Raw genomic sequence first — 26,564 nt, forward strand, 5'->3', positions numbered from 1 at the left:
TTTTCTTTAGCTTCTAAGAATAAATTAATATCTTAAATTTGCTCCTTTAAAATTTAACCATTAAAACAGGTAACTAAATCTTAATTTTAATAAATTTCCACAAAAGATTGCTGAAAATCATGAGTTACATAAATTAGCATATATGCCAAAAGTTTGCATACACATTAAAAACTTAGAGTAAATTAGCAGCAAAGCTAATATTCGTCCTCAGAACTCTGACTTCCACTTAATAAATCAAAGGTAATGGAAAAGTTGGCCACACATACTAAAGGAAATATTTTAAAATTATACCAAAAAGTCCCTTGAAAAATCCACTTAAAAAAAAAATCCATATCAGCCACACAATCTTCCTTTTTGTATAAAAGTTTCTAATAAAACATCAAATTATCTCTTATGTACTTTAACATGGCTTAATCAGGATTTAAAGAAACTATGAAAATAGCAAAATATAGTAAAGTCTACTTTAAAACAGTTCCCTGTAATTGAATTGTTTACATACTTCTCCAGCTTGTGAGTTGACTTTTCCTTGGCATTTGGACTTTGGTAATGAAAAAAATGAGAATGATTTAATGTCAAAGTAAGATTTTCTCTAACGAGATTTCATTACAGATAATGAAAATAGCCCTGACATATCTTTCTACAGGAGATTTCACTAAACAAATCACCTTAGAGGTAGTACAGGTTTTTGCATGAATTCATAAAAAGAGAATTTAACTGTCATAACAAATTATTACCAATAGAAACCACTACTTAAAGAAATCTGTCATTCATTTTAATGTATGTTTCCAAAAGAAATCATAACTGGATGCATTTAACACATCGTTACATTCTTGATCATAATATCCTAAAACAATTTAGTTACTGGAGGTCATTTGACTAGATCAATTACTCTTGTATGACTTTTTATAAGTATACCTTTTTAAATTCAGTTAGCTGTATTTGAATTTACATATCCAAGGGCATAAATACTATGTTTAAGTATACAGAAAATCTCATTTTCAGTTTTCCTATTTCTTAAAATATTTAGAAATGTTTTCCATCAAAAATGACTCAAGAAATCATACAAAATGACAATCGTAAGAGTGATGTTGTATTTCTGTTTGTAGTCAATGAAGAATTTCTTCCTTAAATTCTTACAGAAATTCTCATTGCTTCATAGAATAAATCACAAAGTGACTCTTTATCTTCTTTTTCAAAAGAAAAGTAACAAAAAATAGTTTACTTGCCACAAGCCAAACACACATACCCCTGCATTTGGAATTATCCCATGCAATGCTTCTAGCAGTGTCCTTAAAATATGAAAAACAAAACACAGCTGATAGTGTAGTATATTTCTAAAATGTGTATGGCTGTGTGCAGAGCAAATGAAACACTTAATGAGACTCTGCAGGTAAAAGATGACTACCATCCCAGACTGAAGCTAATAATACTAATGAGGCTTTTTTTTTTTTTTTTAATTTATTTATTGGACAGACAGAGATCACAAGTAGGCAGAGAGGCAGGCAGAGAGAGAGGGGGAAGCAGGCTCCCTGCTGAGCAGAGAGCCTGATGCGGGGCTCAATCCCAGGACCCCGAGATCATGACCCAAGCAGAAGACAGAGGCTTAACCCACGGAGCCACCCAGGCACTCCGAGGCTTGTTATTTTTTTTTTTTTTTAAAGAAATTTCATTATAGTTCAATTGCTCTTTTAAAGATGATATTAAAAGGTAATGCTTCAAAAAAAGGGGGGGTAATGCTTATTGTTTCATTATATGCCTAATACGACACAAGAACATACATTATCTCAATTAATCTCATAATGGCCCTAAGAAAGGTACTATCATTCTTTCCTTCTTTCAGGTGAAGAAATAGAGACTTACGAGGGCTAAGGAACCTAAGATCATACAGTTATTAAGAGGTAAAATTGTAACCCAGACTTGAAATGCAGGTATACTAGCTGCAGAGCCAGCAGGAACTATGTCTGCTTTTGCCAGCCACTTACATCTCTCAACACTTAGAACCTGGTGTTCATAAAGTATGTGCTGAATACAGAGTACCAAAACCCAGGTTTGCCTCACTTGATGAATTCTCACAATGCAGGTACTCGTAAAATGTTGAGTGACAAACTAAACTAGGGGAAAGCAAATAATATTTTTAATGTCATGCGGGGTCATTTAAAGAACATGAAATGAATCACCTCACAAGAATGTCTACTAGTAAATCCAGATTTTCATATATCAAGTTTGAGGAAAAGGAGGTTAACTTTTTAGGACTTGTACAGTCCACAGAATGGAGATATTATGAAGAAAAAGTAGAGCACACATGAGCACTGGAGTCAGACCTGGATTCAAATTCAATTAACCTCCACTAACTTGTTTACATGATGTAAGCAAAATTCTTAACTTCTTTGAACTTGAACATCCCCATAACAAAATGGAGATAATGATTAGCTGGCGGACCTTTTATGAAATGGTCCTAAATTTCATTTAGGACCTAAATGAAATTTCATTTAGACCTAAATGAAATTCTAAATTATACGTAAAGTGCCTCACACACTACAGACTTTCAATAACCAATGATTATTATCTTATCCAGTATAAAGATATCTCCATGACATAATCATGAATACCATGCACAAAAATTCACATTTACATTAATTAATTCACATTTACAGAATGCAGAACTTTTAACAAATGCATGCTTAATACTTTGATGAACACTATAAATATAAGAATATACTTTAAATTGCTATATGCCAACACAGTTTTCATTTGTATTAAAAATGGATATGATGAGTTTCCTGGGACTTTTTATATTCTATCTTCATGTATAAAATCTACAAGAACAAAATAATCGCTGCAGCTGTTTCATCAGCAGTATAAAACCAGTCAGCAGTAATATATGTGATAACACAATCTTAGAGATATCCCACCTAATAAATTCTGGTTAAATGTCTTAAACTGCAATGATGTCAGTCAAGGTTAAAATTAGAGCATCAGACTCATAATTATCTTTGCTAATAAAGCAGAGTTGTAATATGGACTATCCAAAACAGCATGCAACTTAGAAATTACTTGTATTTAGCTCTGAAATATATATGGCTACTTCCGCAGCAGACTGGTCTTCCTAATCATATTTTGCTTGTCAATATTAAAATTAATTTGCTTCTGTTAACAAGCACTGAGGGAGTGGTGATAAAGGAAAGTATGCTGGGCAGAGGGAAACAACTAGGATGAAATTTTAAATTTACCTAAAATAATTTATGAAGAGTTGACTGTGTTCCTACTTCTTGACCAAAATAAACAACAGGTTCAATAGTTTCTATCAAACAAAAATCACTGATATAAATCTCATAAGCTGCTATAAATAACCTTCGCTTAATTAAAAATTTCCAAAAATGCAAAAAAAAGTAAAATGTTAGGGATACTGTATATAAAATGTAAAACCTCTATCTTTATTTAGATCACTGATTATTTCAGAAAAAATACTGAATTGGACATGAAAGAGTGAGGCAATTATAATGTACTTCTTTATTATAGGTCTTAAAAAAAAAAAAAAAACTGTTCCCTATCATAAAATATAACTGTTAACCTAAGAGCACAACAGGTTTTTCCAAATCCAAGATTCCAGAATATTTAGGCACATTTAAAAGCAAACAGTTAGTAGTTTGTTTGTTTGTTTGTTTTAATCTAGTTAACTTTGGAAAATTCCTTTTTGAAAACAGGCCCAACTTTTCAAAAAGTAATTTTGATTCTTGTCCTCTAAGATGTTAGATATATTTTCTATATCATTAAAGTGTAAAATTGAATAAGTCTGATTTCTTCCTAATTTCACTCCACTGATTTTGCCTTGTTACAACAGATTTTTTTTTAAAGATTTTATTTATTTATTTGACAGACAGAGATCACAAGTAGGCAGAGAGGCGGGGGGGGGGGGTAGTGGAGCAGGCTCCCTGCTGAGCAGAGAGCCTGATGCGGGGCTTGATCCCAGGACCCTGAGATCATGACCTGAGCCGAAGGCAGAGGCTTTAACCCACTGAGCCACCCAGGTGCCCCAACAGATTTTTTTTTTTAAAATAACAAGATGTTTATAACCAGTTTTTAAGAATTATTGAATGATACTAACTTTAACCTCAGTAGTTCTTTGAATTTAATTACTTTTATGCAGCTGCAGAAAAAACTAGACCATTTAGCTTTTAGGCATATCATTTGATGAACTTTTAAAAATTTTTTTTTTAATTTCTTCTTATTTTTAAGTAATCTCTACATTCAATGTGGAGCTCAAACTTACAACCCCGAGATCAAGAGTCACATGCTCTTCTGAGTGAGCCAGCCAAGTGCCCCACTACTTTTTTTTTTAATATTAAAAATAATATGAATACAGATACCTACGATCCTATATCCTAACAATTCTTTTTTTCTTTTAAATAGGCTCCACACCCAGTGCAGAGCCCAACAAGGGGCTAAAACTCACAACCCTGAGATAAGACCTAAGCTGAGATTGAGTTGGATGCTTAACCAAGTGAGCCACTCAGGGCCCCCTAAAAGAACTACTTTGATTTTTATGTATTTTTTCTATCTGGGTGAATGTGTGCGTATGTATGTATGTATGTATGTGTGTGTGTGTATATATAGAAGATTTTTTTATTTGAGAGAGAGAGAGCCCACGTGCATGTACCTGTTAACGGGATGGGGCAGAGAGAGGGAGAGAATCTCAAGCAGACTCCCCACGGAGCAGAGGCCCACATAGGGTTCAATCTCATGACCCTGAGATCATGACCTGGGCTGAAATCAAGAGTCAGACGCTTAACCAACTAAGCCACCCAGGCGCCCCATATCCATGTATGTTTTTATAGAATCCCCTATAGAAAGAAAAAGGAAAGACTATATATAGCTATGTACAGGAATAATTTATTAATAAGGGTTGGGTGATTACTAGAGAGAAACATCAAACAAAAGAATCTAAAACTCACAGGTGATTAATTTATAAAACAACAGGACCAATATATACAATCATAGGCATTTATGATACATATATGTTTACTTGTTACAATGCGGCCTTGAAAATGGGCAAGATAATGTTGAAGAATGGTTAGCAACTCCCCTTATTAGATTGGGCCAAGACTTGGCATAAGATACCAAAAGATGCCGAAGTTAACCAAAAGGGAATCCAGCCAGTACCAGTCTGGTGAGGTGTTTTGTTTTTTTTTTTTTAAAGATTTTATTTATTTATTTGACAGACAGAGAGATCACAAGTAGGAAGACAGACAAGCAGAGGGGTGAGGGGAAGCAGGCTCCCCGCTGAGCAGAGAACCCAATTCGGGGCTCGATCCCAGGACCCTGAGATCATGATCTGAGCCGAAGGCAAAGGCTTAACCTCCTGAGCCACCCAGGCACCCCAGTCTGGTGAGTTTGATACAAGAAAAATCCAAGATAGAATCCATTTCTGAGACATGCTGAGCCACAATCACAGAAAGGAAAGGGTGTGACTGATAGGTCAGGGATTAAGTCTAACCCGGAAGGAAACCTCTTTGAGTCAAGGATTTTCCTCATTCAGGTACAGAATAATTATTGAATAATCCAGAATAATACCTAGCTCCCTGGGAATAACCACCAAACTGATTGCTAAAAAAGAACTAAAAATTCTTCCATGGGAACATCTAAGAAAAAGTAGAATATCTTTAGGCAACTGGGAGAGAGGGGTTTGGTGGGGTGGAGAGTGTATTTATATAAAGTAAGTGAAAGAACAACTTCACAAATTTCTGAGATACAGTCAACTTTTGTACTATACCCCCTATCTCTACTTAGCGGGTAGAGGAGTAAGAGGATGGACAGAGAAAAACGTAATTCTCTTCTCCTTCCTAGTAGTATCAAACAATTAAAAAAAATACTTAGGATTGGGACACCTGGGTGTCCCAGTCAGTTTATCGGCTGCCTAAGGCTCAGGTCATGATCCCAGGGTACTGGGATCTAGCCCAGCATCAGGCTCTTTGCTCAGCAGGGAGCCTGTTTCTCCCTCTGCCTGCCATTCCCCCTGCTGACAAATAAAATCTTAAAAAAAATAAAATACTTAGGATCAAAAAGCATCTCACATGCTCTGTTTTAGAGTACTGAGAGGAAGTGAAGAAAGAAAACTGGGAAGGAAAGGGGCGCCTGGGTGGCTCAGTGGGTTAAGCCTATGCCTTTGGCTCAGGTTATGATACCAGGGTCCATGATACCAGAGTCCCATATCAGGCTCTCTTCTCAGTGGGGAGCCTGCCCACCCCTCTGCCCTCTGTCTGCTGCTCTGCCTACTTGTGGTCTCTCTCTGTCAAATAAATAAGTAAAATCTTAAAAAAAAAAAAAAAAAAACTTGGGAAGGAGAAACATAGACTGAAAAACTGAACTGGTGGAAGCTGGCAGACGGACATGCCCAATTTCTTAGGAACAGCAAGGCATGAATGAAGAGTTACATAAGGAGCTATTTCCATACAGAGAGGGGTCTGAGGCTTTAACCAGCAGGGCAGCCATTTGTTTTCTAAGTAGCTAGTATTCTTATCTTCAATATTCCAAATTAATAAGCTTGTGGTAAACTACTCAAACAATTGGACACTTTCCCCAAGAACATGTCAACAGAAGGATCAAGAAGAGCAACCGCTGCCTTTTTTTTACACTGAAAATACTGAAGCACTGATGCTAAAGCTCACATACTTTTTCTAAAAAAAATAAATCAGATAAAAAGTGACCCAAAGGTCAATAGTGGTGAGTTCTTTTTTTTCCCTCAGGTTATACAACACAAATCTGTTGCTCTCTTAAGAGCAACACTCATGCATCCACATATTAGTAAATTTATTTTATATTTAATTCTAAATATGTAGTGTTTTGTACTATACAGCTTTAAAAGATAAAATATGAAGTTATTGTTGCTTAATACCTCATTTTACATAGCTATCTGAGAGACAAATTACTAATAAATACTTAGAAGTTTTAAACATGAGAATATATATGTTAGGAGTCCATTGGAAAGAAAAAGTATTTTGAAAACTGGCTAATAAGCAAAAGATATCAACTAAGATTAGTAAGAGTTAAATAGTCCCAACTACCACCTTGGAACCTGGGCATCTCTTAGCTTCTGGTCACTTATATGTACTAAATATAACCAAAGAAGATGAGGACAAACTGAGAAATGTTCTTATTCTAAAGCACTCAAGGAAAATGCCTGCTAACATAGCTCCTACCAATCTTTTATAAAACTAAAGAGAGAAATAGGACCAATGGCATTGCTTGGTCAATCTTTTTGAATTGAACACATACCTAACTAAAGCTGTTATTAATAATACCTTCTGCTTGGCTTCATATTAATGATAGATACCTTTTAAATTTTATTTTAAGTTAAACTGTAATTTAATTACCACAGCAATTCACCTTCTTAGACCCTTATTTTAAAAACATGTTTACAGTGGACATTTATTTAAAACAGTCTCTGTAGCCAAAGACTCTCACCTTTAAGTCTACTGTTCATCTCTATTTAAATTCCTAGCTCATATTAGAAATGAAAAATATTAATAATAAATATAAAAATAAAGGAATAAAATAAAGAAGAATAAAATGACACTAATGTTTTTTAAGCATTAGCTTGTGCCAGGCATTATTCTTATTGCTGTGTCTGCTGTACAAACTGAAGTTTTACCAAGTATGTCTAAGGTTTCAGAGCTCCTATTGAGAGATTTTCTATTTAAAAATTTTATTTATTTATCAGACAGAGAGAGAGAAAGAGAGAGAGAGAAAGCACAAGCAGGGGGAGTGGCAGGGGCAGGCAGAGGGAGAAGCGGGGTCCCCACTGAGCAGGAGCCCAATGTGGGACTCGATCCCAGGACCCAGAGATCATGACCTGAGCAGAAGGCAGACACTTAACAGACTGAGGCACTCAGGCATCCTTCCTAATGAGAGACTGAAGAGGGTTTTAATTCAGCACTCATTTCCAGAAACTACTCTCAATTAGTACAACATAACATTGTCAGTCTAAATTCTCCCCCTAGCTTTGAAAAGTAGGAAATTTTTTTTTTTCCTGAGTCTATGAAAAAGAGTGTTCACCAAACAAACTTATAACATAAATGTGACTCAGAGGTAAGATTTTCAACTCACATGAAAATTTTTTAAGAACCGTAGAGGGGCACCTAGGTAGTTCTGGCAGTTAAGCATCTGCCTTCAACTCTGGTCAGGATCCCAGGATCCTGGGATCAAGCCTCACATTGGGCTTCCTGCTCAGCTTTTTCCTATGTCCCCCACCCCGACTTGTGCACGTGCGTACTCTCTCTATATAATAAATTAAATATTTTAAGAAAGAACAGAAGAAAGAAATATTTATATATGTACATAATTGATATATTTAAAACACTCTTGGCGATTCATTCCAAGATTCCCCCAAAACCTCTCTGGACCAAGCTTTTATCCTCATTTCTTATTCTTATGGAATAATAACAACTCTCTTTAAAACCATTAATAAGAAAATAAATTCCAAGCTGTCATTAATTGAAATGTGTGACCCTTTCCTTTTTGAGGCAGCTAGCAAGAAGGGAATGAGGTATGCAAAGAAATGATGTCACATCTCTTTTGTTTTTTGATGACTACATATGGCAAGGACCACTAAAGAGACTGACAATCTACCAAAACGAAAAAATATTTTTAAAGAAAAAGTCATGCTGGGTGCCTGGGTGGCTCAGTGGGTTAAGCTGCTGCCTTCAGCTCAGGTCATGATCTCAGGGTCCTGGGATGGAGTCCCGCATCGGGCTCTCTGCTCAGCAGGGAGCCTGCTTCCTCCTCTCTCTCTCTGCCTGCCTCTCTGCCTACTTGTAATCTCCCTCTGTCAAATAAATAAATAAAATCTTAAAAAAAAAAAAAGAAAAAGTCATGCTTTCCAAATCACTATATCCCTCTAAAGAAAATATTAAGATGTATGTGAAAAATCATTGAATAATTTTATTGTATAAAAATTTAAAGCGGCACATTAAATTAAGAGGCCTCAACTATATAAATACACAGAAATAACAATTCAACCCATTTCACTACAAATACACAGAACTAAAAAAACCCAAAATGATCATTTTTCACATGATACAAGCCATACTGACCAAATTAAATCAGAGCTTATAATTAAGACAAAATGTACTTATTAAGAATTGGATTTCAACATCAGAGGAAATAAAGATAAGAAGCAAGGAGAGAAAAATGTGGTCCAATAAGTAAATCAATTCTTCCACCAAAGTGTTTAATTAGCTTAAAGGTAAACATTCATTAATTGCCTAGAACTCCTTGAGGAATAAAACATATATAATCTATCTTCTATATATAAAATTGTAACTATCTAAAAAAGACATAAAATCTTGAGTGTAAAATGGAGACAAAAATTCTACAATGAAACTGAAAAAGAAAAACTGTATTTTTTTTAAAAGATTTTTATTTATTTGACAGACAGAGATCACAAGCAGACAGAGAGGCAGGCAGAGAAAGAGGAGGAAGCAGGCTCCCTGAGGAGCAGAGAGCCCGACATGGGGCTCGATCCCAGAACCCTGGGATCATGACCCGAGCCGAAGGCAGAGGCTTTAACCCACTGAGCCACCCAGGCGCCCCAGAAAAACTGTATTTTTAAAAAGTCATGCATGAAACCTTTTTAAAAATAAATTAGGATCTAATATGGAAATCTAGACAATATACAGACACATATAAATAAATAATTCAGGAATAAAATGGCATGGTTAGAAAACTAGGAAAAAAGCACAAAATCTATTTACAGCTAACACTAAGGTTAAACAGCAGGGGATTTAGCTGTGGAACAGAATGTTAACCTTTAAAGCCTCAATACAGTGAAAATGTAACTCATAAAAATTGAGAAATTACATTTTGAGGGAAATAATGTCCTAATTTTTCATAAAAGGAATTAACAAGTTTATCAAAAAGTGGGACCTGGAGTTAAAAAAACAAACATAATGACCTGAAACCCTTAATTGCTCCCCCCCTCACACCCACAACCTCATTCCACAACTAAGAGGCAGCTCATGGGAACTCATATTTTTTTCAGGAAAAGAAGCATTTATTTGACACTAAACAATTCTTTCCATTTTCTTTCTTCTGTTAATTGAAGTAAATTAACCACACTTGTATTTATTCCCTATAATGGTGACCTAAGTTATTTAGATCAAAGCTCCCACAGAAAACTATAAAAGCGGAATAAAATCTTAAAAGTATCAAAAAGACCACAAGACAATAAGTAATCACCAATCTCCAAATATAGGGAAAACAGAAATCTGTGAGGTCATGCATCAATCCAGAGAAAATGAGACACCCTGTTTAGACAATCTCCCAAAGAAAGCAGTGGGGGAAATAAACAGAACTCAAAATCCTGCACAAGGTGGAAAGCGTAAGAGGAGTCTCTTACCATAAAAAATTAACATCCCAAAGGACTGTACTCCCAAGGTGAGTGAACAAGACATGGAAAAGTCCACAATAAATCGTAACTGGGATGACCACAGGTCCTAGATTTCCCAAGACAGTCTAGATTATAACACTTGTTTTTACGTCTCAAAAATGTTCCAGTTGGATGGCACGTTACATGGTCACCCTAACGATCAAACTGGTTTCAATCCTCTGGCTATCCTACCAGAAAAATGTCAAGCCTTGAATATGGTTTAAATGTGGCTGTGATAGACTGTCTCTGAAGATGACTGCCAAAAACTCCTCCTTGTGTACATCAGGAAAATTCTCAGAGATTCAACAAGAACCAAATAGGACATCTAGAAATAACAAATACAGTAAGTAACATTTAAACCTCACTGGTTGAGATTAGACACAACAGAAGAAAACTTCAGTGAGATGAAATATAGCATAGCACAATACAGCATAAAAAGAAGAAAGCTAGAAAAATCAGAAAAGAGATATAAAAGATAGAGTAAAAAGGCTGAGCATCTATTTAAAACATTTAGTTTAATCAGAGTCTCAGAAGGAGGGGAAAAAAGGAACAGAGGCAACATTTAAAGGGATGGCGTCTGAAATTTTTCCACTTCAGGAAAGAGCAATCAACAGATACAAGAGGCTCAATGAATCCCAGGCAGCTTACGTAAAAAGAAATCTCCACTTACATATCATAATAACACTGCAGAAATGAAATATAAAGAGAAAAATTTCAAGTAGCCACAGAAAATAAAAAGATTACTTTAAAAGAAGCAACAAACTAAGCAGAATTCTCCATGACAAAACCAACTGAAGGCTGCGACTATCTTCAGTGAGTTGAAGGAAAGGATCTATCAGACTAGAATTCTACACTCAGCAAAAACACAAATTACCAGTGTCAGGAATGAAGAACAAAGGCATTATTGTGAATTTTATGGACATTTTAAAAGAAAACAAGTGGAAATTCATTCTAGTAAATTTGACAATTTAAATAAAATGAAGAAAGTCAAAATTCACCAAAATGACACAAGAAGATAGAGGAAATTCAAACAGTCCTATAAATAAATCGACTTCCTGTGAACAACTGAGAAAGGTCTGACATTTTACCCAAGTTACTCAAAAACTAACAAGTTATCCTACCACAATTTCATAAATGCCTGCAGAAGATAGGAGACTCCTAGGCTGGGGGAAAAGGACTTCATTATTCACCACAAAGCAGACAACATGACTTTTACATTTGTATCCAGTTCCTTTTGTCTCTGCTATCTGCCCATGGCAGCAATCTAAAAGAGGCACAGGTAGATAGTATGTACACAGAGGATGTGTGTCACAGCTGAAGAACCCCAAGCTTAGAAAACTACCGATCTCATATGGAGGCTGCAAGCAAACCTAACAAACCTTTGCCCTGTAGAAAGACCCTATGTCTGTATTTAAAGGCTTTTTGTTACATAAACACTCTTAAAGGATAGTCTGAGATAAAAGCTGTAACAAGATGTACAGAAATGCTATACAGATTTGCTCCCCAACTCTATAATTTAAAAAAACTGCCCACAAAGAAAATTCCACTTCTAGTTAGACTAACCAGTGAATTCTGCTAATTGTTTAAGGAAGAAATATACCCGGTCTTATAAAAAATCATCTTTGTAACAAGAAAAGGATCACTTCCCCAACTCATTTTATGAGTATACTGTAACCTCGATACCAAAACTTGATAAAAACATTAGGAGAAAGGAAAATGGGCCAAGTAAATTCATGAACATAAATGTAAAAATATGAAACAAAAGATAAACAAACTGAATCTAGCAATATTAAAAGTACTACAAGTCAAAGCCAAGTTAGTTATTCCAGAAATGGAAGTTTGATTAGCAATTTTAAAAATCAACATAACTTTGCACATAAGTAAATTTTATAGTATCAATAGATCTTGAGAAAGAAAAAATATTTGATAAAATTCATTATTCATTCATTCTTTGGCATGCTTAGCAAATTAGGAAGAAACAGGAATTTCCCTAATCTGATGAGGATTGCCTACCCAAAACAACCAACTAACTAGAACCTACAGCAAACATAAAGATGAAATGTTAAACAGACATGACCCTATTAATATCCCCAAACAGTATAATAATGCAAGAAAAAGAAGTGAAAGGTATAGTATTTGGAAAGAAAGACACAAAACTGAGGTTTTATTTGCAGATTTTATGATTACATAGGTATGAATTTTTTTTTTTAAGATTTAATTTATTTGAGAGAGAGACAGTGAGAGAGCCTGAGCGAGGAGAAGGTCAGAGGGAGAAGCAGACTCCCCGTGGAGCTGGGAGCCCGATGCGGGACTCGATCCTGGGACTCCGGGATCATGACCTGAGCCAAAGGCAGTCGTCCAACCAACTGAGCCACCCAGACGTCCCGGTATGAAATTTTTTTAAATTTAAAAACTAAAAAAAATTTATAAACTATTAGAATGAAAAGGCAGTTAAAGAAGGTTTAAGAGCACAAGGTCAATATTAAAATATTAAAATTCAACTGTATTTATATTCCAGAAACAAAGTGATGACAATCTTTTAAAAGAGGTACTTTAGTGTCAAAAATATCAAATATCTAGGGGCACCTGGGTGGTTCAGTGGGTTAAAGCCTCTGCCTTTGGCTCAGGTCATGATCCCAGGGTCCTGGGGTCCCACATCCGGCTCTCTGCTCAGCAGGGAGCCTGCTTTCTCTCCTCTCTCTCTCCCTGCCTCTCTGTCTACTTGTGATCTCTGCCTGTCAAATAAATAAATAAAATTTAAAAAAATCAAATATCTAGAAATGATAAAAGTGTATTAGATATCCAAAGAAAAAACTATAAACTTTACTGAGAAAAATTAAAGATCTCACAAGGGCACCTGCGTGGTGGTTCAGAGTGTCTGACTTTTGGTTTCAGCTCAGGTCATGATCTGAGTCCTGAGATTAAGCCCCGTGTTGGGCTCTGTGCTTATTAGGGAGCCTGCTTGAGATTCTCTTTCCTCCCCCATGTCCCTCCCCACTGCATGCTCTCTCTAAAGTAAATAAATAAATCTTAAAAAAATTTAAAGACCTCACAAATGTTCATATACTGCAAAAGTCAATAAAAGATGCTAATTTTTCCTAAGTTGCTATACAGAACAATACAATTCCAATAAAAAATAAACCAGTCACGTGCTTATGGAAGATAAGATGATTCTAAAATTTACACAGAAATGCTGGGAGGCCAAAAATAACCAAGATACTCCTAAAGAACAGGATGGCAAGGGGCTTCCTGTTCTAGATATCAAGACTTAGTACAAGGTACAGTAAAAAAGTTGTTTGGTACAGCGCAAGGATAAGTGAATGAACTAACAGAACAGATAGGGGAATCTAAAAACAGACTTCTGCTTCAATAAATACCTATGGCAAAGGTGGCAATACATAACAGAAAAAGATAGTTGTCTAAAATGTACATGATAATCATCAATATTGAGGAAAAATAAAATTTGACTCCTATCTCACACCATACAGAAAAACCAATTCCAGGTAGGCTGCAGATCAAAATGTGAAAGACAATACAAAAAAACCTTCTGGAAAATGGTATGAGAATACCTTTATGGTCTTGGGCACTGCAATGGGACACATAAACCACAAATCATAAAAGATTAATAAAATGGAATGTACCAAAGATAGTAACTTCTGTTCATCAAAGTCACCTTTAAGAGAATGAGAAGGTGAGTCACAGAATAAAAGACACTTGTAACCATATAACTAAGGGTTACACCCACAATTTACAAAGAACTACAACTCAAAAAGAAAAAGTCAACCCAATAAAAAAATAGGTAAGAGATCTCAACAAGCATTTCATAAAACTGGAAATCCAAATGGACAATAATGAAAAGGACTCAACTTCATTAGAAATCAGGGGAATGTCAAATCAAACCACAGTGAGAAATCACCACACATCCATTTTTAACAGTTAACCTTAAAAATAATAATTGGACTATACTACTGGAGAAGAGCTGAAACAAAAAAACTCACAGTGCTGATGAAAATATAAACTGGTATCCTTTGAAAAACAGTTTGGCAGGGGCACCTGGGTGGCTCAGTGGGTTAAAGCCTCTGCCTGTGATCTCCGTCAAATAAATAAATAAAATCTTTTAAAAAACCACAAAACCAGTTTGGCATCACCAACTAGAAGAAAAAATAAATACGTCCTATGACCAAAGCCCACAGTTAGGAATATGCCTTTTAAAAATCTATGAACTGGGGAAATTGTACAAAAATGTGATAGCAGCACTGGTAATGAGCCACAAATTATAAACACCTCAAATACCCACCAAAAGTAAAAATGGATAAACTATGTTAAATACACACTTTGGAATACAGAAAAAAATTTAATAAGCTACTGCTACATACAACATTAATCAGTCCTAGAAAATAGTGTTCAGTTAAAAAGCAATGCAAAAAAGAGTGCATTTTGTATAATTCTTTTTAACAATCAAAAATGAAGTAAAAAATATTGCAAAGGGCAATGGGCACGGTCGCCAAACTGTGGAAAGAACCAAGATGCCCTTCAACAGACGAATGGATAAGGAAGATGTGGTCCATATATACTATGGAGTATTATGCCTCTATCAGAAAGATGAATACCCAACTTTTGTAGCAACATGGATGGGACTGGAAGAGATTATGCTGAGTGAAATAAGTCAAGCAGGGAGAGTCAATATCATATGGTTTCACTTATTTGTGGAGCATAACAAATAACATGGAGGACATGGGGAGATGGAGAGGAGAAGGGAGTTGAGGGAAATTGGAAGGGGAGGTGAACCATGAGAGACTATGGACTCTGAAAAACAACCTGAGGGTCTTGAAAGGGTGGGGGGGAGAGATTGGAGGAAAAAGGTGGTGGGTATTAGGGAGGGCACATATTGCATGGAACACTGGGTGTGGTACAAAAATAATGAATACTGTTACACTGAAAAGAAATTAGAAAAATATATTGCAAAGGAATGAAGATTTAAATGCTAATTGTGAAAGAAAAATAAAGGGATTATCATAAATGTCAATGGTAACAGTTACCTCTGTGGAGGAAGGAGTACATTATGATGGAAGACGGATAAGATACCCAGCAGCTACTGAGGGGCTGGACATGTTCCATTTCAACTGTTAGTGTTAATGTGTCTTTCCTGTATTTATGTTAGGCTCACTTTTTAAAATGTTTTTTAAATTACTTATACTTATTTTTAAAAATAGCCACTCTGGAAAATTTTGGCAGTTTCTTTTAAAATTTAACATGTAATTATCATACGACCCAGCAAATGCACTCTTGGGCATTTATCCCAGAGAAATGAAAACTTATGTTTACACAAAAATCTATACACAAATGTTCATAGCAGCTTTATTTGTACTAGCAAAAAATGGGAAACAACACAGATGTCCTTCAATGAATGACTATACTATGATTCCTCCATACCATGGAAATACTCAGTGAGAGAAAGAAATGAAACTACTGATACATGCAAAACCTTAGATGAATGTCCAGGGAATTTAAGTGGGGGGGGGGAGCACTTCTATAACACTTATATAGTATTTTTTTTAATGATAAAATTAATAGAAATGGAAAACAGACCAACGGTTACCAGGGGTTAAGGATGGGGTGGGGGAAAGCAGGAGATGTGGCTAGGAGGAAGGTGGCATGGTTACAAAAGGCTGAAACAAGGAATCCTTGTGGGAATAGAACTGTCTGTACCTTGACAGTGGTGGCGGGTACAAGAAACCACATGTGTAAAATTGCATGGAACTAAACACATGCATGCATACATATCAGTAAGTAAAAGTAAAACTGGGGAAATCTGAGTGTCAGTGGACCGTATGGATGTCAGCACCGATGCAGCAGACTGTGCAGTACTACAATGGATTGTATTATAGTTTGGCAGTATGTTAGCATTGAAGAAAACTGGGTAAAGAAAACAAAGGATCTCTACATTACTTTTTACAGCTTCATATGAATCTACAATTATCTCAAAATAGAAGTTTAACCAAAGTAACTGAAGAAATAGGACACATAATTTCTCTCCCCCTATACCCTTATTTCTGGGTCTATGTAGCTCTATGATGTCTAGCTGCAATATTAACCAAATGATAATTATTTACTTCTTGGTAGTAGGAACTCAAGGTAATTTGAATGTTTCTGTACTGTTATAACTTTTTTTAATGAACATCTTTTTAAAAAAGATTTTATTTATTTATTTGTCAGAGAGAGAGAGAGCACGTGCACAAGCAGGGGAAGCAGCAGGCAGAGGGAGAAGTGGGATCCCCATGGAGCAAGGGGACCGACATGGGACTTGATCCCAGGACCCCGCGATCACAACCTGAGCCGAAGGCAGGCGCTCAACCAACTGAGCACCCAGGCGCCCAACATCTCTCTTTTTAAATAACAAGTCATTACTTAATTTTTAAAAAGGCAATATAACACAAAACTTATACTCTAAAATTAGAAGACAAAAAAGAATTTTTTTAAACCTAAATGAATGCAGACATCCATGTTCATGGCTTGGAAACAACACTATTAAGATGAGAATATCCTCCAAGTTGATCTATAGATTCAATACAATCCTTACCAAAATCCCAATTGGTCCTTTTTGCAGAAATTAACAAGCTGATCCTAAAATTCACATGGCAACTCAAAGGACCCAGAAGAGCCAAACAATCATGAAAAAGAACAAAGCTAGAAGATTCTCAACTTTTCCTATTTCAGAACTTCCTACAAAAGCTATAGTAACAAAGACTATGTGGTACCGGCATGAAGGATAGATATATGGAGTGATGGAATGGAATTCAAAGTTCATAAACAATTCCTGATCAACTGATTTTTCAACAAGAATGCCAAGACAATTAAATGGGGGAAAAGACAGTCTTTTCAACCAATAGTGCTGGGACAACTGGATATCCACATGTAAAAGAATAAAGCTGGACTTCTACTTCATACTGTATACAAAATTAACTCATAATGGAACATAACTTAGTAAGAGCTAAGACTACATAACTCATAGAAGAAAATATAAGATAAATCTTTATCACCTTCAATTAGACAAAGCACGCTTAAATATAACAACAAAAACAAAAGAAAAAAACAGAGAAGTTGGACTTCATCAAAATTAACAGTTGTATGCTTTAAAGAGTATATACCATCAAGAAAGTAAGAAGTCAACCTCGAGAATGAGAAAATAGGTTTGCAAATCATGTATCTATCTGACAAGGGACTTATATACCTATACCATGTATCTATCTATATACCATGTATCTATCTGACAAGGGACTTGTATGTATATACATACAACTCATATAATTCAATAATAAAAAAACAAACACCCTAGCGACTAAACAAGATATATATGAGGGGCGCCTGGGTGGCTTAGTCGTTAAGCGGCTGCCTTCGGCTCAGGTCATGATCCCAGGGTTCTTGCTCAGTGGGAAGCCTGCGTCTCTCTCTCCCACTCCCCCTGCTTGTGTTCCCGCTTTTGCAGTCTCTCTATCCAATAAACAAGTAACATCTTAAAAAAAAAAAAAAAAAGATATGTATGTGATGCCTGGGTGGCTCAGATGGTTAAGCATCTGTCTTCAGTTCAGGTCATAAGCCCGTCCTAGGATTGTGTCCCACATCGGGCTTCTTGCTCAGCATGGAGCCTGCTTCTCCCTCTGCCTGCTGCTCTCCCACTTGTGTGTGTGCTCACTCACTCACACACTCTCTCTCTCCCACAAATAAAATCTTAAAAAAAAAAGTTTAAAAAATTAAAAAGATATACAAATGACCAATAAACCTAAGAAAAGATGTTCAACAGCATTAGCTATCGGGGAAATGCAAATCAAACCCACTATGAGACTACTTCACTCTCAGTGGATGACTATAATATAAAGGACAGACTGTATCAAGAGTTGGTGGAGAGGCAGAGGAAATCGGAACCCTCATAATACTGCTAGTGGGACTGAAAAATTGTGCAGTTGCTGTGGAAAACAGTCTGGCAGTTTTTCAAAAGGTTTAACATGAAGTTACCATATGACCTAGCATTTTACTCCTATGCTATATGTATTCTATATATATATATTCTACTATATACTCAAGAGATTTGGAAATGTAAGTTCAAAAAACAAACAAACAAAAAAACTTGTAAACAAATGCTCTTAAACAACATTGTTCTTAATAGTCCCAGAGTGGAAACAATCCAAATGCCCACCAACTCATGAATGGATAAAGAAAACAGGGCATATCCATACGATGGAATATTATTCAGCAATAAAAGAAATTAAGCATGATCAATGCTAAATCATGGATGAACCCTGGAAATTGCTAAGTGAAAATGCCAGTCTCAAAAGACCAAATATGTATTGTATGATTCCACTTTGTGAATTGCCTAGAATAGTTAAATACAACCATAGAGACAGAAAGGAGATTAGTGGTTGCCTTGGTTTTGGAGACTGCAGTGAGAATAAGAGGTGACTGCCTACGTATGGCATTTCTTTTTGGATTGATAAATACGCTCTTAAAAAAGACTGTGGTGCCAGCTGCAGGTCTCTGTGAATATATTAAAAACCACTGACTTGTACACTCTAAATGGGTAAATTGTATGGTGTATATGAATTATACTTCAATAAAGGTATTATATAAAAAGAGTAGAATGCAAATACTCCTTTTTATTTTTAAGATCACTAAATAAAGGGCACCTCGGGGGCTCAGTGGGCTAAGCAGTTGCCTTCCACTCAGGCCATGATCCCAAGGTCCTGGGATGGCGCCTGGCATCGGACTCCCTGCTCAGCAAAGAGCCTGCTTCTCCCTCTCTCTGCTGCTCTGCCTACTTGTGCTCTCTCTATCTCTGTCAAATAAATAAATAAAATCCTGGGACACCTGGGTGGCTCAGTCCGTTAGGTGTCTGCCTTCAGCTCAGGTCAAGGAGCTCAAGGTCCTGAGATCGAGTTCTACATCAGACTCCTTGCTTCGCAGGAAGCCTGATTCTCCCTCTGCCTGCATCTCTTCCTGCTTGTGTTCTTTGTCTCTCTCTTGCTGACAAATAAATAATAAATCAAATCTTTTAAAAAACCAATAAAAATAATAAATAAAATCTAAGAAATCACTAAATATCAAGTTTACTTATAGATAAAATAGGGAATTATGAGCTTCTCCCTCTCCCTCTGCTGCTCCTAGTTGGTTGTGCTGTCAAATAAATAAATATATTTTTTAAAATAAATGAAAAAAAGGGGGCACCTGGGTAGCTTAGTTAACCATCTGCCTTTGGCTCAGGTCATGATCCCAGGGTCCTGAGATTGAGCCCCGCGTAAGGCTCCCTGCTCAGCAGGGAGTCTGCCTTCTCCCTGACTCTCTCCCCCTCTCATGCTCTCTCCTTAACAAATGAATAAAATCTTTTTAAAAATAAAAATAAAATAAATGGAGAGCCAAGCCATGAGAGATTCTTGACTTGGGGAAACAAACTGAGGGTTGTGGAAAAGGAGGTGGGTGGGGGGATGAGGTAACTGTGTGATATGATGAGCACTAGGTGTTATGTGCAACTAATGAATCACTAACACTACACCAAAAACCAATTAATGATGTACTATATATTGGCTAATTGAACTTAAATTAAAAATAAATAAATACTGGGAATTATGAAAAATTCAGAAATACTATGCAGCTTAAGCAAAAATAGTTTTTATTTTGGAGCTATTTATGGTTTTATATATATTTTTTTAAATTTTTTATTTTTTATAAACATATATTTTTATCCCCAGGGGTACAGGTCTGTGAATCGCCAGGTTTACACACTTCACAGCACTCACCAAAGCACATACCCTCCCCAATGTCCTTAACCCCACCCCCCTTTTTCCAACCCCCCTCCCCCCAGCAACCCTCAGTTTGTTTTTTGAGATTAAGAGTCACTTATGGTTTGTCTGATTTTATACATATTTTTTAAGGGGAGAGAAAAGAGCAATCCATAAAGAGAGAGAGTAGGATCTGAGAACCATACTAACATATGCACAGATGAAGTGTTACACCTGGAATTTACTTAAAGGAATCCAGCAGTGGACAAAGGAGGTAGGAAAAGGATTAATAATAGATAGGTATATGGAGCTTTGTATATTATTCTACTATGCTTGAAAATTTCCATTTAAAAGATTTAAACTATAACCTTAAGCACCAAACTTCAAAGAATTATAACTCTGAAGATCTAAAATATTACAAGATCAGTTTTACAAAGGTATCTATATTCCACAGAAGTGGTATAATGATCAGGTGCCAGGGTGGCTCAGTCGACTGGGCATCTGACTCTTGATTTTGGCTCAGGTCATATCTCAGGACCGTGAGACCAAGCTCTGCATCAGGTTCTGTGCTGGGCGTGGAGTCTGCTTAAGATCCTCTCTCTCCCACTCCCTCTGCCCCCCCACCCACTTGCTCTAGTTCTCTCTTAAAAAAAAAAAAAGAAATGGTATAACAATCAATTTTCAAATAAATCTGATTTTCTAAAGAGCTTACACAGCAGTAGAATATCCTTCAAAATAACGCAGGGCACTTCATAATAGCACTTCTTAATGATTTGTATCAAATATGTATCACCTGATTAAATCTAAAGCAGATAAAATTTGTTTCTCCAGACAGGGAGATAAAACCTGAGACTCTTAATCATAAGAAACAACTGAGGGTTGCTGGAGGGAAGTGGGGGGTTGGGGTGGAGGGATGAGTTAGCTGGGTGATGGACATTGGGAGAGGGTATATGCTTTAATGAGCACTGGGTTGGGTTTTTTTTTTCTTTTGTAGGTATAGCTAGCTTTATGATTTTTCCACATTTTTAAAAAAGATTTTATTTATTTATTTGACAGAGAGAGATCACAAGCAGGCAGAGCAGCAGGCAGAGAGAGAGGGGGAAGCAGGCTCCCCACTGAGCAGAGAGCCCAATGTGGGGCTCAATCCCAGGACCCCAAGATCATGACCTGAGCCAAAGGCAGAGGCCTAACCAACTGAGCCACCCAGGCACCCCTGTTTTCCCACATTTTAAAATTTAAATTCAGTTAACTAACATATAATGTATTATTTGTTCCAGGGGTACAGGTCTGTGCTTCATCAGTCTTTTATATTATATATTATATACATAAGTCTTATATATTATATACATGTCTTATATAAGACTGATGATCAGTCTTTTATATATTATATATATGTCTTATATAATACTGATGAAGCACAAATCTGTACTCTTGAAACAATAATACAGTGTATGTTAATTTAATTAAATAAAATTTTTTTAATACGAAGTAAATTTCAAAAATTTACTTTGAGAAATTGTTTCTCACTATTTATAAAGCATCACTATACCCAGGTAACAATCTGGATAGTCAATTAGACAATATATCAAGTCAAGACAATAAAAAACTGACTGCAAGTGAGAGCTAATAATTAATGTAACCGAAAAGACCTTATACAGAATTATAAACATTATTAAAGCTAATTCTTTTCACTGAAGAGTAACTGCATGGAACAATGATCACAAAATGCAAGATCCTTCACAAAAGTTATTTAAAGCAAATTCAATTTAGAATGACAAATATTCAAGAGCTGACGTATGAGAAGTACTGTGTACTCTGTGAATAAAAGTAATGGGAGAGAATAAAAAACAGTCACTAGTAGTGAATGAGACACTTGCCGGCTAGAGTGAATAAAGCTAATAGCTGTCTTTTGAAAAACACTATATCCAGAAATGATCAAAACATTCCTCATTCTTCAGTATGAGCAATAAAAGATGAAATAAATGTATATAAAATATTTATAGCTGCATGACAATTAACTTCAAAATGAAACTGAGTCTCTTAGGAGAACACGGAAGCCCAAAAAAGATGAGTGCCTGACAAATTCCAAGGATGAAATAATTATTTTTCTCCTCTTTCCCCAAACCTTTATTCTAGTAGCACTGTCAGTCTTTGAGATGTCCCGTACCATAGCCCCTACCTCCTGAACTGTTTAACATGCTGCCCCTCTTCAACACTCCCAGAGCAGTGTCACCAAGATTCACATACTTTTAGGAGTCACCATTTTCCTTCATCAATGCAGTGGAAAGCAGTCCTCATTAGAGCCTGACTCCCTCTCCAGTCTGTACCTACATCTAGTCCCATGTCACCGCACTTTACACTCCCAGCGATGGTTCCCCAAATGCACAATGCTCTCAAACCTCTGCACATGCTGCCTCAGTGATCAACAGGTGTGCTTTGCTTGCTTCGGAATACTTCAGGTCTTAACGTAAATGCTAGGCTCTCAGGGAAGCTTCTGTCTCATTCAGGATAATCTGGTTGCTTCCTCTCTTGCTTCCACTGAAACCCAACCCCTCCCTACCCCCCTTTCAGTCACTTTTGAGGACAGGAACTGTGTGTCTTTGCAAAACATTAGATTCTCAGGGCATAGTGTAATAATGATCCCATAGCTGGTGGTTAAATTAAATCTGCCCAACCCACATCATGTTACCAGTTTTTCCCTCTGAGTTCTTGAGGCTCATGTGGTAGTATTACAAAAGTACTTCGTAAAACATTGTACAAATGAGGGGCTTCTGGGTGGCTCAGTGGGTTAAAGCCTCTGCCTTCGGCTCAGGTCATGATCCCAGGGTCCTGGGATCGAGCCCCACATCAGGCTCTCTGCTCGGCGGAGAGCCTTCTTCCTCCTCTCTTTCTCTGCCTGCCTCTCTCCCTTCTTGTGATCTCTGTCAAATAAATAAATAAAATCTTTAAAAAAAAAATTGTACAAATGATGTTTTATTATACATTTATTTATTTTAATTTTAATTCCACAAATGATGTTTTTATAGGCTAAACTTATCTTTTAGACAGTGAATCACACTGCTTTTCACCTGAAACTATACCTAGGAAATACAAATCCTTCCACTGGTCTCTACCATTAAAATTTCTTAATTCCCTAACCAAATAAGCTATGAGACTCCATTCCTAAAGTGGGTATGGTAACAGGAATATTAAGATTCTCAATCTGGGATTTTTTTTTCCCTCCCCTAACTTCAAATGGAAAGGAAAATCTATAGCATTCCAGTATGGTTCCTTATTATTTGCTTAATAGGTTTGTCTAGTCTTCTAAAGAAAGAACCAAAGAACACATTATCATTCTGTCCTGTGTCCAAAGAGGTATAACTTGGCTTTTTACTCATCTCTTCACTTCTTTGGTATTCTTTCCAAGGCAGGAAAGACATGAACACAGAGAAAGGAAACTGGTCTGTAGTTCCATTCTCAAAGTCATTCAAATTAACTCTGCTATCTCAGAAAAGCAAATCAAACAGATTATCAGGCCGTTTTAAACCCAAAAGTTGTCAGGGAAAAGTATATGAAACAAGTGAGTATAAATAAGACATAATGGCTACACTATTAGCCTGGCCATTTGTGGAGAATGAATGCCTTGCCTAAAATCACCAGTACGTATTAAAAAACGAAACAAAAGCAAGCCAAATAAAACAGACCCGTAGGATGGATTTACTCTCTTACCCCAGCATTATTTTAGTTGTCATAACACACACAGATTCATGACTTATACTCCTGAGTTCACCCCTAAACTTGACAATCCTTAAGTACTTTCTCTTCTACCTTTAAAATTAAACTCAAAGGAAAGAACCATGAGAGCCATGTTTTCCAAATTAAAGAACACTACATCCAGGCGAGATCAGTTTCAATAGAACAGGGTTTTCTAGACCCTGTTTCACTCTAATGACCCATTATCTTTGACTATCTTGTCCTAAAACATCTTTGCCTAGTACTTAAAACTCAACCTACAGTCTATGACTTTTTATTTTTCCAATATACTCTCCTTTTATCTGTGCAGCAAAGTCACTATCTTTAATGTAAGATTAGTAAAATGAGTTATCTTCCAATCAATATCCCAACACACACACACATCCTCTTATTCAGAAATGATCCAGGTCGAAATGCAAGTCGTCTCCTCCACTAATAATGTTGGTAAATTAATACTTAAACAGCACGACTTCTAATTCTGTAACTTTGGCCAGTACGATCCTACTGCTAAAGTAGCAGTGTATGTACCACGAAAACCATGGGACAGACGCATCTCATGCTGCAGAGTCATTTTTAGGTTCCTAATCAAATAACACAGAGTGAGCTTCTAGGGAAATCCGAACCAAATCAGGGATAATAAAATGTAACTCTACAGTTACTGTAGTCTACAGTTAGAGTAGACCCTAATCCAAATGACTGGTGTCCTTAAAAGAAGAAACCTGGTCACACAGGAGGGGTATATGTGCACAGAGGAACAACCATGTGAACAAGCAGGAAGAGGCAGCCATCTGTACACTAAGGAGTGAGGCCTCAGAAGAAAACAAACATGATGGGACCTTGATTTTAGACTTTTAGCCTCCAGAACTATGAGAAAATAAATTTGTTGTTTAAGCCACTCAGGCTGTCCTTGTTTTATGAAACCCCCAGCAAAAGCATATAACTTGATTTAATACCTATAATTAACTTTTTGAATCAACTAAGAGATCTGGTAAACAGATTTTTAGAAAAATGTGTTTTCTTCTTGTGCTTTGCTTGATTAATAAAAATGTTACTGAAATACAACTTACATTTAAGTATCCAAGTCATAAGTTCATAAGCTCTAATGAATTTTCACAAAGTAAACACATCCCTGTAACCATCACTCAGCTCAAAATACAGAACATTGGGAGATGTGCTTTCTGAATTCATGTACTCATTAAAGACTTTGACTTTTCTATACAATCTCTTACATATACTGAGGAACCTTATTTCCTTCCTAATAATTATTTAACTTTCAAGCTAAGTCTTACAGTGGACACAACCAGTATTATTTAGAAATACTGCAATATTAGAATACTAAACTTGGGGCACCTGGGTGGCTCCAATGGTCGTGTCTGCCTTTGGCTCAGGTCATGATCCCTGGGTCCTGGGATTGAGTCCCACATCAGGCTCTAAGCTCAGCAGGAAGCCTGCTTCTCCCTCTCCTACTCCCCCTGCTTGTGTTCCCTCTCTTGCTGTATCTCTGTCAAATAAATAAATAAAATCTTTAAAAAAGAGAGAGAAATACTAAACTTAAGGTCTAACATGTTAAGAACAAGCAAAACAGAGTCATGGTCCTAGCATTTTGGTTTTTTTAAAATTTTTTTAACTTTATTTTTTCAGTGTTCCAAGATTCATTGTTTCTGTACCACACCCAGTGCTCCATGCAATACCTGCCCTCCTTAGTATCCACCACCAGGCTCACCTGATCACCCACCCAACTCCCCTCCAAAACCCTCAGTCTGTTTCTCAGAGTCCACAGTCCTAGCATTTAAAAATTTTACTTATTTTTCTTCTTAATACAGACTATGGTTATCTTTGTGAGACAGTCTGGTAAACTTACCATTACACAGGCTCCAATTAATTTTTCTTTCTCCCACTTAAATATTTTAATATTTTTTTCTGACAAGACTTAGAAGCAAGTACAGGCTTTGGAGGAGGCGAACGTCAGCTGAATCAGTGATGCAGTTAATTTATGTGAATTACTTTTCATGAATTTTACAGTGTTGGAATGAAATGGTTTCTCACAAATGATAGTTTTTTCAGCTAATGAGGTACTATGTATACAGAATATTTTCCCCTTGCAACTGTCTTCCAGAGTAAATTATATTCAGTGCAGAAGTTCTACTGCTTTGAAACAGTTATTTCAAAAAGCTGTAAATAAAGAATCTGCGTATATGAAAGACTGGGGGCTGAAGTGAGAAAAAGAATCAGGAATGGTATCTGAGACACCTTCCTGAGATCTTAAGAGTTCATGGAGGCTTTGGGGACATCCAAATGAACACAAGGGCAGGGATGAGAAGGCATGTTTACCCAGTGAGACTGAGTTCCATTATTAGTGGGACTAATGAAAGCCTAGGGAAGGCAGCAGCAGCACAGTCAGTCACACTGGATGCTAACACAGGTAGGAAGATGACGATGGTCAATCAGAATGGCAACAGGCAGCTGACTGAGACGGCAGAAGAAACAAGCAATGATCAGGGGAGAGAAAGCAACGTAGGCAGTCACACAACCATAAAAACACCAATGTGTTCTGAAACTACATCTCGGCTTCCTCTTTTAAATCTTCCTGAATCTCAGCCTTAGAATATTTGGGTCTATTAAAGAATGCTTTATGGGGG

The 26,564-nt window shown here is 36.5% G+C and overlaps 1 protein-coding gene across 1 annotated transcript in view; it reads right to left on the reverse strand.

The window, feature by feature from the left end:
* Positions 1-26,564, reverse strand: part of GTF2F2 (general transcription factor IIF subunit 2) — a 154,692-nt gene that overhangs the window by 83,492 nt on the left and 44,636 nt on the right. The window lies entirely within an intron of this gene.

This window comes from Mustela nivalis (assembly GCF_964662115.1).
Source record: "Mustela nivalis genome assembly, chromosome: 15".
NCBI lineage: Eukaryota > Metazoa > Chordata > Mammalia > Carnivora > Mustelidae > Mustela > Mustela nivalis.